Below are 13,945 nucleotides of genomic sequence, written 5' to 3'. Positions count from 1 at the left end.
TTTCCTCACCTGTCCCTTCTGAACAGCCTGTAGGCATCAATAGCCGCACCCCCGTCCTGGCATTTGTCCCACCTGAGGAATGACAAGTAAGTCACAGTTTTTAGTAGCACGGTGGCTTCCAGCTCCTCCTGTTTGCTGCCCACGCTGTGTGCAGTGGTGTAGAGGCACCTCAGCTGGGCACTCTGAAGTATTTCACTGGTGTTTCCATCTTGGTTCTGACTGCCTCACAGTGCCCTGGTTCATCTCTGCAAGACCTGAAGTGTGCTCCAGCACAGCCACTGTGTCTTGGAGCCACCAGCTCAGGGCTCTTGCTGGCATCCCATCCCTCTAACCCTGGCATGTCATCCCACAACTTGTCATGGCCAATCTTGATGTTATCCCCTCTCCCATCAAGTCTAGTTTAAAGCTCTGTTAGTCAGCCCTGCTGATTCATGAGCAAAGACCTTTGAGGAAGCTGAATTCCATCTGATGCCAGCAATAAGATGAAATTATGGTGAAATTAAACTTTCCTTTCTGCCATGTGCTCATCTATGGTCAGGTTTAGACAGGCACAATCCTAGTGCCTCTAGGATTGAATGAAAAGCAGCGGTAACATTCTTGAAGAAATAAAGCAACATTCAGATCTGCACTCATTCAAGAACGCCTTTGAATCTGGTGTATTCATCACCAAAGGTTGAATTTACTACTGAGAGCTAGGCTACCCGATTTAACCCTGGCATTAAAAATTAATGTTAATGTAAATTTTTAATAACCCTATGGAAAAAGTTAAGAAAATAGCTGATTATGAAGAAATATGACATATTACAAACATATAACCCTACAAAGTTATTTAACGTCATAAGTGTATTATGGGAAAATGCAGGCATGAAAGGCTGTGGTTTCTGAGGAAGCTGCTTCTTTTAAAGTAGGACCCTGAAGAATCAGGTATTTATGAAAACTGCTGTACAAAATAATACAGAGACAGGAAATCACATAAGCTGCTTTGGGGTTTTAGAAGACAGAGAGCAGATCGGAGGCTGCGTAAAACTGCTTGATGTATTTGATTCTCACTTGGAGGAAAAGAACATAAATGCTACGTTTTGTAATAAATTAGGTACCTTGGGAGGATTTTCACGTAACTACTACAACTGTTTACAAGTGTTGGGGCATCCAAGAAGAAACTCAGCTTTAACTCCCTCTCCTTTATATCTTCCCTTATTTGTTGTTCGCTCCCTGCTGATGTAGTAAAGACGTTCCCTATTTATGAGCTCCATTATGAAGCATCACATAAGAGCACCAACAGAAGGAAAGCTGCCTGTACTGGCTAAAGCATTAGATTTACTGCCCTTTTCTCTTGGGAATTGCCTCTGGTTCCTCTAGGAGACACTTCCAATTCCTAACAATTTTAAAGGCTGATGCTTTAAAAATTTAAAAGTTTGGTTTTGGTTTTTGTTTATTATCCTTGGGATTTCAAGTTTTTCTCTCCCACCAGCCTGCTAGTTGGCAACATTAGCCAACTGGTTGATAAACAAGAATAAGCCACAAGGGAGTTTACTGTTTGGGGGGTTTTTACCATCAGTAACAGACTTTCAACCCCCTCTACCATTCTGCAGAAATTTAAAACTACTTAAGGATTAACTCTTCATAGCAAAGAGCCTGACTATCACTGTATCCATGGATATATGCCCCACACTCATGGAAATCATGTGAAGATTTCATACTCTCTATTGACTATGCAAAGAATTGAAAGGGTGCTTAAAAAACAGAGATCACGTATTAAGTCTGAAGTATTACAGTGGTTGTTTCTTTAGAGATTATTTTTAAGATATCCTAGTATAATGAAGGCTGTAGAGTGGCTTTTAGTGAGTAGATCTGGAAGAGCTAATGGAGAAAAATATTCCATGGATACCCAGATTAATAGATACAGAGTTATTTATTTGCTACTGATTTTGTGATAATTACACAAAGCTTTTTTTATGTCAAGTGAACTTTGCACCAGGGTTTTTCCAGTACACAAATCTGAGGAACTTCACAATTGCTTCTGAAGTTTTGAAAAGAAAAAAGGCTTGCTGCATACAAAAGCCAAGGTTATGATCAATTAAAAATGTAAGCACTTGACCAAACTTTTGAGGCTTTCCAGAGCATATTAATGAAAAGAGAGGGATGGTACAATTAGGAATGCAGTGCAAAATGGAAATAAAATTGACGACATCAAATTACTTTATTATACTTTCTACAATTTACTGAAGTAGCTCAACATTAAGAAATGGAAGCATTTTGTCATTCTGTCCAAAGCCTCTAGAACAAATGAGAATTAGTGAATAACTATTGAATTGTGCAGTTGTCTGCTTTGCTAATTCTGAACTTTAATTGATGTATCTAATGATTTATATGAGTAACTCTGAGAAAGCAGTGTGGTAAATTTTAATATCCTAGTAATAACTTGGTAGAGAGAAATTGCTTCACTAGATCCTAAACTGTGTTAAAAATTACTGTGTTGGTAAATCTCTAGTTATATGGTTTGTGTACATATAATTCCATATAGATAGGTATAGATATGTTTAATTAGACATTCAAGCAAAAGAGCAGTTTCTGCTCAACAGCTTTCTCATTGCACTGGCTGGTTTAAGAAATGAGATTTCCTTTCTGTATAGCCCTTCCCTCACATCAGTCAATCAGGCATTATCTGGGGGACCATAATGGCACAAAATACTTGCCACAATTGTGCTACCTGGCGAATGGTCAATGTTTCTTACAAGAAATAAGGTTTATCAAAATAATGTGAAGGAATTACTTATTTCAGTATGTATCTGGAATGATATGAAATGGGTATTTGCTGTTCGTATAGGAAGAATGCTGTACTTAAAAATGCTAACATCTTGCACTTTGGGCTAACATTTAGTGTCACCTGATATAGATATAAATTAGTAATTTATTAATCGTAACTCAGATTAACAGCTTCTTTTTTTTTTCAGTTTGAGCATTGCTGCTGCTGCATAGGGCTAAATTTCCTGTTCTTGCAGCCATTTAGGCCTAATAAAGTGTAACAAAATGAGCAAAGCTGGTAGGCAATTTTGTAGCCTTTCCTGTGAGTAATTTTGAAATAAGCATATTACAAGTGAAAGGATGTTAGTTTTGCATTTTGATATGCTGTGTTTCAAGAAGTTTTTGGAAAGGCCCTAAGCTGTGTTAGCCCAGAGTAAAACAGAACAGTGCAGCAAGTACAAACTCAGAGGATAATACCAGCAAATACCATTGCATAGCACAGAATTTAATTTTTATTTTCCAGAGAGAATCTAATTGAAAAGTGTGTTTCAGTATAATGGTGTCATTCATGGTTTGCAGACCATGAGAAAGTCACCTCTGTCAGTAATTGCTCCAAATAGGAAGGTATGAGATGTGCTCTTTTTAGTTAGCTTATAAAGGATTAGAGCCCCAGAATGCTCCGAGTGTTTGCAGCATTTGGAAAGGGTTTTGCTTCCTGAAAACAGCCATCTTCCTAAGCTGGGGCATTAGAGCCAGTCATTGGGGTTGAGTTGCTCTTTGGGAACTGGCATTAATATGCAGTTCCTACAACACACCCATCATGCTTTGTGCACCTCTTTCCTCTCAAATGAGTGTGTTTGGCATCTGCAGTATATAAATCACATATCCTCCTTCCTTGGGAAAGTAACAGGCACTGGGACCAGAGCATGGCTGGCTGGATGCTTGTGCTGGAAGGAAGGGCAGTCAGGGAGCCCACACCCTTGCCAGAAATGCACCAAAGGATCGCCTCACATGAGAAGGGTTGTGGTGCCCTGGCCAAACTTTTCCTCTTTCTGTACAGAATAAGAAAAATCAGCCAACGGTACGAGGGGGGTGTTTCCACTTTGGCTTTCTCACAGCATGGTCCCCATGGAGTTTCTCATTCAGCATAAAAGCAGACAGCACAAGAACACACAGCACAAGCATTCCCAATCACGGGAATTTGTGGAGGATTAGAGGAGACCAACACACGGTCTGCAGCTGCCTGGTTTGTAAAGTAACAGCTATGGAGCATGGGAATGGTGGTTCCTCTTCTCCCAGCTGCAGGTTGTGGTGATGATAAACAAGTATTTTTCCATCTTCCAGCAGTGAATTGAGCTTGGAGTGTATTATTTAGGCTTTAATCTGGGGGGAAGTCAGATTTCCTCTGAGGACAAGTACATTTTCCAGCTTTGCCTTGGGAGACACTTTCCTCACATTTTTTATTCCTGAGAAGTGCCAAGAAGGGAAGCAAAGGCAAGGGGAAAAATGAGAAGCTGGAACCAGCTTGCCCAAATACACTGGCACTACCTCAGCTGAGCTGGTGATGAAGGTTGGTCTGAGACATGGCTAAAGAACTGAAATTATTTTGTCTTATCTACACTGGTTCAGAGCACAGGGGAAAATATCCCTCACAGTTTGCATCCAGGTACTCCATTTGCAAATTTGCAACAACTGCAGTAGCTGCTATAAAATAGAGTGGATTTGGTTTGGGGTTTTCCTGCAAAAATCTTTTGTGGCACTCTACAAAGGATAGAGTAAGAGCAGGTGTTTAAAGAGAAGACCACGATAAAACACAAATCTTCTTAATGAGTTGTAATCAACCAAAAAGCTAATGGGGTTGGGGCAGTTCTTGTGAGTGTCTGAGGAGTCACATCTCCAGAGCAGGCTTTGCATCCATATGGTAAAATCCTTGGGAGCCAGGAATTGAGGTTGCTTTCATTCCAATTCAAACAAGCCTGGTAAGGTTCCTCTGCTTTTGTAAAGATGTAACGCAAATATCTTTTCAATATCTCATTGCCGACTCTCAGGGTTGTATTCTTGGATCTAATTCAGCCATTTAGTGTCCTAAGCATTAACATTCAGTTGATTTATATTTCTGTGCTTACTAATTGCTAATTCCTTAGAATTTATGGGCCTCTTTTTCATCAGATTCAAAGGGCTTTATCCAGAGGTATGAAGGGAAACATGGCTACAGGGAATGCAAACTTTGTAACTTGACCTGATCTCACCTCTCTTATCTCTCCATTCTCTCTTCAGGTTTTCACCAGTGTCTTGTTTTCCAGGAAAACTGTCTTTAAGCTGCATGTTCTATGACATATGTGCTTTTCTGTTTTCTGCTGTTTAATTAATAACCCACCAATTTTGGCTGAGGCTGTGAAATCAGAGATAACATGTACCTGTTTGAATATAACCAGGTCCTTTGTTATATTACCAAAATCATGGACTCTAGGAAACTGTATAATCCTCAAGAAATCTCAGCAAGCCTGCAAAATAATCTACTGCATCACACCTTGAGCTCTGCTAAGGACTGGCTTTAGTGTCAAAGCCTGCGATCAAAAATCCTTTCCAAGCTTTGAGGTGCACACTGCAGTAGATCTGGGTGCTCTAAATCAGTTATAATGGTGGCATTTCCTGTGGGCTCTCTATGTATTAGGTATTGTCTTTTTAACCCATATGAAATGTCTTTTCTTTCCATTCCATTATATGGTCTATTGTACTCTCTTTTTTTTTAATTTATTTTTACGAGAAATCAGTGATTTCTTATCTGCCTTCTCTGTACCATGCATAACTTTAGATAATTTATCTTGTTCTTTTTTTTCTATAGTAAACAGCTCTGCTTTTTTGGTATTGGTGCTTCAGCTCTGTATCATTTTTGTCTCTCTAGGGTTACTCTGCATGGAGTTTCTTTCTTTGAAGATGGAGTAATCAACAATATTCTGCAACTGTCTACAATATTTCTAGCAAGGTAACATATAGATTATACAGATGTAGATAAACTGGAGTTGTCTTATATTTACTCATTCTACACACCTGTATTTGGAAGTTACAAAAAAACCCAGCTGCATGTTGAAGAGAAGTTTTTAATTAAGCTATCCGCAGTGGCATTCTCTTTAAATAATAACAATTCTTTAAAATAGTAATAAACATGAAACCCTGTAAGCCTTTCAGGTAATTCAATTGTTCCTCTGGCTGCCTGAGTGCTCCCAGCTGAACAGTTTGCTTCACAGGTTTGTCTGACTGGAAGGCAGAACAGAAGCATTTTTCCCAAAGTGCTTCCCATTTAGCTATGGCCAAACCTCATGAGAACTGTGGCTCTTAAAAAGCAGCTCTAAATTATTCCACTTTGGGTGGTTCCGGCTACTTCATTGACACGGAAATGTCTTGAATCTAAAAAGAAATTTGCATAGGTTTAATTTGTGCAAACAATGTATTATTAAGGTTTTTTTTAATCATGCAATAGTTTTAAGTACTGCACTTGAGTTTACTGGGGTGATAATTAGAATACTAAATACTTCTGTCAGTGACATCCCTTAAATGTAATTTAACAGTGGATAAGAACACAAAATTTTTCAAAGATGAGATTTGATTTCCTCTAGAAGATCTGAAATCTACTTCTCACAGGGTAAAAGTAAAATGTAATATCGTTTTTACTACTACCCAGTGGTGTATCATGCAGCCAGTGTATACACCACCACCTATGATTTTGCCTGCTGCATGCTCAGTGTTGAGGAAATAAGCTAGAATAAATTTACTTTCCATCTGCTGTATGCTTGAGTGTAGGAGCAGCATGACTATATTTAAAGAAAATTTATGAGGGAAAAAAAGTATTTCAGAGCTTAAATAAACAGGCTTTGTTCACTTGACTGATGCTCAGTGGCGACTTTTGGAAGTGGCTGAGAACCTTCCAAAATGTCTTTTCATGGCTGTAGGACTGAGCCTGGGGGATTTTGATTTTGGGGAGGAGGGTGGGGTATGGATACTATTGCAGTGCAATGGTATCATCATCAACATGCCTACGTAAACATTTCTAACACCATCAAATTCACTGCAGGGCGGAGCACAAAACCTTGCTTGTAGTTTTCTGCTAGGGAGAGCTGAGAAGCTGTATCAATCCCCAAAAGGATGGAGACAGCTTTTCACTAAATTCTTTATTCATGCCCATAATACTGACAGAGTCAAACAGAGATGTTATAGCATGAAGTGGCTTTCTTCCATCTAAGGATGAAATAATAAATTTGAAGCATGGGAAAAGTGCAAAAAAGTCACAGTGCTGGTTGAAGAGACCAAATCTTGTGTGCGATTCTGTTCTTTAAGAAGCACATACACAAAGCCATGAGTAAATACTAATAAAACCTGGAAAAATATCACTAAAGACAAAATATTCCAAAGGCAATGTTATCAAAATCCTTTGAAACGGAATTAAAAGATCATATGGACCTGCAAAAGCTGTGGGGATCAGGGTCCAAGAGAACTAAATTCTTGACTTTAGTTTCCAGTGTCCTTTGCCCTTTTGCATCAAGCAGGAGCTTCTTCCAAAAATAATTTCCTGAATGCAAATGACCTGTTATAGCACTTATTACTTGGGGTATAATGTTCGAAGCAGGAGTGACCCTTAAATTAGTTGACGAACACATATGAAACTTGCAACTTCTAATAATAGTGAGGCAAGTCTTCCATATGTTGTTATAAATTTCAGTCCAAGATGATTAACGTGGCTCACAGGCTACTCTTGTAAGATGATAGAAGAGATATTTTTGCTGCATCTCCTGAGAGGGCTAGTGTTTCAAATTATTTCCAAACGAGCTTCTTCCAAGTGAGAGATGGTTCTCATTTTTTTGTCACCTTAATAAAAAGGTGATGAACACTCTCTTCTTAACTGTGCCCTTATATGAACATCAAACAAATACTATGACAGTATGATGTGATAAGTATGTATGTGCTATCCATGAAATAATGTTGTATTCATAAATACAAGTCATTAATTTATCGTGCCTGTCATTATGTTTGGAATAGAGTGCTTGTATTGTAAGCCTGAAGGGAATCTCAGAAGTGAATTCAATAGATATATCTTTATTCAAAATTATTTTTACTTATAGCAGGTCTCTATCTAGTATATTTTACATCAATTCTGTCCAAAGACTTTAGAAGAAAAAATCTTATGAACTCCTTTATTAATTAAAATCAAGGCAGTAGTAAATTGGGTAGCAAATTGTTTACAGCCATAAACAAGATGGAGGGGCCTAGGATCTTTTTTTTGGTATAGAGAAAGGTGATTGATGAAGCTCAAAGGATCATATTTGGTTTCAGAATATTAAAACTTGGGTCTTGGCTCTACTGAAATAATCGATAATTCTGTCACGCAAATATGGATTCATCTCTTCATTATATGAAATCTTGCTCTATGGAGTCACTATGGCAAACTGAAGAGCCAATTTTCTGGTTCTGTTCTCTGAGTTGTTGGGGTCACCATGGACAGATTGGTGTTTCCCGCCCAGCAGCAGTGGCACCACGAGCACTAATAGTTGATCAGGGACTGTATTCCTCCTACTGCCTCCGGCAGCTGTCGGCCCACCCGCTTCCTGGCCATGCACCCACGAAGCAAAGCTCTGCTAAGGCACTGGAGCCAGCTCCGAGGGAGGTGACACATCCCTGCTGTCACTGCAGCACAGCCATACGGCACAACACGATTCCTTGTGCCCAGTGCCATGGCCCGGCTTGTGCAGTGCTGGCTCAGATCGCTCTGCACAGCTCCTCACTGCACACATACGGTGAGCCTACACATTTTCCAAACTTCCACACCCATTCCCCCTCATTGTCTCTCATTTCCCCACTGTTCAAAAGTAAATCTAATTTTCTGCTTGGAGGACAGTTGTGAGAACAGAATGTATGGTGTTCCAAGACAGTGCCCCAGTGAGACCTCTGTTAGCAGGCAGCTGGGTATGAAGGTGGCAAATGGTACAGGTTGCAGGCAGTTAGCAGTTATTTATTTATCTACTAGTAGTATGTGATGCTGTTCCTAGATGAGATGGATAAAAACACAAAATATTCTTCTTTGGCTGAAACTATTCATCCTGATTCATCCTGTCTGATTCAGAAGAACTGAGGCTTGAAATGCCTGTCTGTATGTGGATACTGTTGACGCTGGCTGAAAAGAATTTGTCAGACTGTGTGTGTTTGTGAGCTCTTAGCTGTGCCACTGAACAACTCCTTTAGTTCACTAAATGCAGGCTTGTTTTGAAGCTAAGTGACACAAATTTTGCTGTGGAAACTGCATCCAGTAGTTGGCCTCTCATCACAGAGCCTGTATTTGAGTAAAGTTTTCCAGCTAGTAAGAGGTCATGCCGCATACAAGCAGGATCTTGAACTTTGAACTGTGTGATATGAACAATCTTTAATTCAGCATCAAAAAGACTTCTGACTTGAAGGCAAGGGGAAGAAGGGACAGCCAGAAAGAGAGTGAGAAGTTATTCAAGTTAGTATTAAGCTATAGAATTGTTGGCAGACCACCTGCATTAGAATGGCCTTCCTGGATTTTTTGTAGCCCGTTTTTCTCTCAGAGATTGTATTACTTTCCTATATTAACTACTTTATCAAAATATAACCATATCATACTGAAACTCCCTCCAAGGCATTTTCTAGTTTTATGAGCTACTGGATCATAGATTATTAGAGTACAAAACTCTCTCTGTGTGTATGTCTGTGCATATCTGTCCTTGTTAAAACTTAGGGCCACATCCCAAACCAATGCGATACAGTATGTCTGATGCCTCTTGGTGTCTGCACTTTACAACAGCCCAGTGCTGATCCAGAGAGGTTTAATTCTCATATAATACTCATCACATTTTTCTCACGTGCACTTCTGCTTGTATAACAAAACCAGCATCAGTTCATACTGCCCGAGGTGTGCTCTTTCGTAAGCCAGAGCTTGCTGGAAAATGGATGGAGGTTGGAGCTACCACCATTAAACATCCATGGATAAATTTTGTAGCCTTGGTTGTTTTTTGGCAGGCTTCTATAAACAAGATTTTGCCTTAGATCCAAGTTTTCCTCCAGTCTAAACCCTATTTGTCTTTGCCTAACCCAATGCTTAGGCATCACCTCTCAGGGCATACTGGTAGTGTATTGTAGGTCTGACTTGACCCTAGCTCCAGCCCTGGCTTAGCTCAGCAGCCTCTGCCAGTCCCAAACCTATGAGTGCACCCACCACCTGTCAAAGGTGAATGCTATATCTCAATTAACACTAAAACCTAGGTATTAATCCTGATGTTATTCTGTCTCAAAGCTTATTCCACAAACCCTTTACTATTCAAATCATGCCATCTCAGTTTCTAGATTTTTTTAGCAGTAGCTAATCTTTAGCTGCAATGGCTTGTTTAGAATTATGCATATTAACAGATCAAATACTTTGAGTCTTTTTAGTCATAAAAACTTTTTTATATGCGCTCAAGATTAGCTTTTCTTCAAAGCCTTGCCTTAATGAAGTAAATGTGTAGCAAGCTTATGCCATCTAACTCCATATTCCAACTGAAATATTCTTGCCACTGCTATATTAAAGGTAGGAATGGATATCATAAAATTAATGAGAAATTGGGAAAAATGAGACTTGAAGAACTCTAGTCCAAAAGGGCCCCTGAAATGTGAGCTCATGCTCTGTTGAGTCTCGCAGCGTCACCATTACACAGACTATCTATGACTGACATTTATTTCAGCAGAGGTGTTCCACTTGCTCATGATGTCCTCAAGACAGTTGTGTTCCCCCAAATAAATGACTTTTTCAATGTTAAAAGTTATTTTTTTCTTCTTGAAATCAAATTGCAAAGTTATGTGTATAGGGATCTACCTATAGACTGAATGAAATTCATTATTTGGTTCTTTGCTGTTATGTGGTTATAGATAATATTTCTAGTTACAACCTCCAAAAAATGTTTTTGCATCTTTCTATTTGATCTATATAATGTCATAAACTTCCCTGTCTGATTTGAAGACGATGCAGCTGAAAACCTCGTGATAAAGTGGAAAGGACATCTAATATTGGATGGTATCTCAGATAAGACAATTAGAACATTTGGGTATTGAATAATGTCTGGAGACATCAAAATATTTAGTATGTGAGGTAATCATGATGACACTGTTGGTAAATTAGACTCTTCTGAAAATTAATTTCAAATTCATCTTCTCATTTCAGTGACAGATGAAGTGATTTTGTGACTTTATGTGCCGGTTTGGACAAATTTGGAGGAAAAATATCCTCCAATAGAAAACAGGTTACAACCAGCCCTCCCCCACCAGGTTCCGTATAAAGGCACAAAGTTAATTTCTGGGCATAAAGCAGCAATAGGGGATACACATCATAAAGTCACCCCAAGACACTTTATTTTTATTTTCCATTTGTGCTGCAAAAGGTGATGTTGGTGTATGAGAAAAAGTGTACAGAGGGCTTGATCTCAGTCAGCAAGGCAATTTAGGGAAATGGAAGTTTTCAGCAGCAGCAGTAGCTCAAATTCAGTCATCCATAAATCTCCCCAAGGGATGTGATTCCTCAGCATCTGTATCCTTCAGTCCCCTGTCGTTGCTTTAATGTATCCTCTGAAGGAGTCACTACCCCGGCTTCTTCCTAAGGCATCTTCTGTCTCATTTCCTATTTGAAAATGCATTTGCCCTGTGCTCAAAGGAAGCCAGTTTTATTGCCCACCTCATTAAGGCACTGAGCAGTTCAGACTGCATGACAGGAGCAGTCTTTGGTGGTCTCTCCACAGGCTGCCTGTGATATCCCTGAGAGTTGGGGGGGATGCATGCCTGCCCTCAAGGAAGATTGAGAGAAGTGGGCCAGGCTCTTAAAGCAGCAAAAGCCATCACCACTGCTCTTATGGCAGCAAGAGTTCACCCTTTCACATGTTTGTAGTGCTTAATCTTTCAAGGTGGAGAAACTGGTCTCACAGAGAAACATGGTTTGGGGACTTACTACAGGTACTAGGAAAAACTCTCAATTTCACACCCATTCATCATCTTTAGCCTAGTCCCTAAAAACACACGAAGAATATGTTTTAGGGGATGAATTAGTTCTTAGGGGCAGGATGACTTACTATGAGCAAAGCTGGGATGAAATAATGTGGTGGGTTAAGCTCAGTTAACAGCCACACACCCACCTGGCTGCTCATACCCTCCTCTCTCCTGATGGATCTGAAGAAAGTAGGAGGAAGGAAAGACTTGTGGATGGATATAAAGGCAGGTGCAGCCAAAGCAAGGTGTGAAAGCAAGGCAGAGGGGGAGGAAAAGGGAGGAGTTGTTGCTCATCATAATGCTGATCTCAGTGTGGAAATTTGAAGGTACAGATGTTGGTACAACATTCCTCTGAAACATACGACTTCTCTACATTAAGTACATTAACGTCCACAGATGTTACAAAATTTGGGGGAGCAGGGTTTTAGAGTGTCACTGTTCTGCTGATCCACAACCTCGCCTGCAGTGATGTCTGTCTTTATCTCTGCTGGGAGGCAATTTCCTGTTTAATAATTAATTTTAGTATCTTTTTGGAGCAGGAGCCCTGACAGTGATTTTTATTTTGGAGAAGGAAATGTTATGGCAAGATTGGGCCTTACATTCCTCTTATTTCTCTGTATTGTTTCCTTTTGTGTGGCAATTTTTGTACAGCTACTGCTTTGTTGGTGCCCTCAGGGCTCTTTGTTTTAGGCGTGCCAGCAACCGTCTTTCAACATGATTCTTGCTTTTTTCCATCTAATATTTGACTGTCACGAAGCTATAATTTTCAGTGTAGAAAGAAGATGGCTTTGTTTGCAGCTCTATGTCACAGGGAAGCCTGATCTGGTGGTGTATTGCAGTGCACATCCCAAAGTTTGAGTTTATTCTAGGAGAGATCTAAATGCAAAACATCTACCCGCTTTTTCTCTGTCCGGCTTCTCAGCTGACTGTAATTCTGGTGGGTGGCTTTTCAGTCACAAATCTCCTTTGATCCTCTTTGCAATATTCTAATGCCTCATGTTTGGTTAATCCTCTTGCTGTGCTGCTGCCTGGGTTTTCCAGGGCTGCAGTTTGCATGTCTGCCTAGGCCTCATGCCTTAGTGCTGTTAGGTACTGATAAAAAATTAAGTAAAAGAGGACTTGCATATAAATTAGGAATATTTCTGTGGCTGGTATACTGCCTTATTTGAAAAAAAAAGTGAATAAGATTTGGTATTTATTGTATCTATTTATGTTTTCCAGCCCTGTGCACAGGGTAAGGATGGTCTCTGCTCACCAGGAGGTAAGTGCCTGGCTGCACAGGCTGGTGCAAACCACACCAGGGCTGCTCAGGCTGTGGGGTGGCAGAAGCCACGTGTGTCCATAGTCAATGTATGCTCAGACTCACTGCTGACCTCCTGCCAAACACAGTCTTCAGTTTCATAAATAGACTGAAAAAAAGCAATAGCTGCCTCTTCCCCAGGCAGAGCTCCTGGGGGGGTTTGTTGCTGCTGTTTCAGTTTTCCTCCATGATGAATGTGCAGTGCTGCTGTGGTGATTTAGCTTCTGTGTGCACCACAGAAGGAGCCATCATGAAGAAAGGTTTCTTAGAAAAAAACACCCCTAATTATTGCTGTGGCCCCAAGATCAGCCCTTGGCCTGAGGCCATTGTGTGTGGGGAACAGGGTGCACTCCTCTGTTACTGCAGGGCCCAGGTCAGGGCTCACTGCCAGTGAGTATTCCTTAGCTGAAATGCTCAATCTCCTCGTGCTGGAAGAAATTCCACTCTTCCAGAAAACTGTCATCTCCAGTGAGAATTAGTGCTCAATTTTTTGGCTGCTTCTGAATTCCTTGGGTGTCTTTGCTCTGTGGTTACTCAGAGACACTGATCTGACTGCCCTTGGGGAGAGTTTGGAGAGTCCCGAGGAGTCAGCACCACTCTCTGTTCCAGGACACAAAACCTGGAAATCCCCAAGAGCACAGATTTTGTTTTAAAGATTCCTAAAATTGCCCAAATGGATTTCCACTACAAACTTCCTAATGATTGCTGGATTAATTATGCAAATGGAAACAAAAGCATCTAACAACTAGTACAGTCAGTTGAATAAACATTTGTGCTGTGTAGAAATGCGTCATTTATTTTCTTGATTATCTTAGCAGTTTCCCAGCCTAAATGATTCTGTGATTCTGGTTTCTTCTTTTTTACTTGGATGGTAAGTAT

At 40.2% G+C, this 13,945-nt stretch overlaps 1 protein-coding gene across 2 annotated transcripts in view; it reads left to right on the top strand.

Annotated features, from left to right (window-relative positions):
- C7H2orf88 (chromosome 7 C2orf88 homolog) overlaps positions 1-13,945 on the top strand; it is a 40,893-nt gene that overhangs the window by 7,091 nt on the left and 19,857 nt on the right. The window contains exons 2-3 of one of the 2 annotated variants that reach the window (XM_010406516.4): positions 5,651-5,731; positions 12,988-13,027. The gene's annotated coding sequence lies outside the window, so the exon portion shown is untranslated. The remainder of the gene's footprint in view (positions 1-5,650; positions 5,732-12,987; positions 13,028-13,945) is intronic. The other variant, XM_010406517.4, reaches the window with a different exon arrangement.

This window comes from Corvus cornix, chromosome 7 (genome assembly GCF_000738735.6).
Source record: "Corvus cornix cornix isolate S_Up_H32 chromosome 7, ASM73873v5, whole genome shotgun sequence".
Taxonomy (NCBI): Eukaryota; Metazoa; Chordata; class Aves; order Passeriformes; family Corvidae; genus Corvus; species Corvus cornix.
The sequence above is the reverse complement of the archived record's forward strand: the minus strand, read 5'-3'. Positions and strand labels throughout refer to the sequence as shown.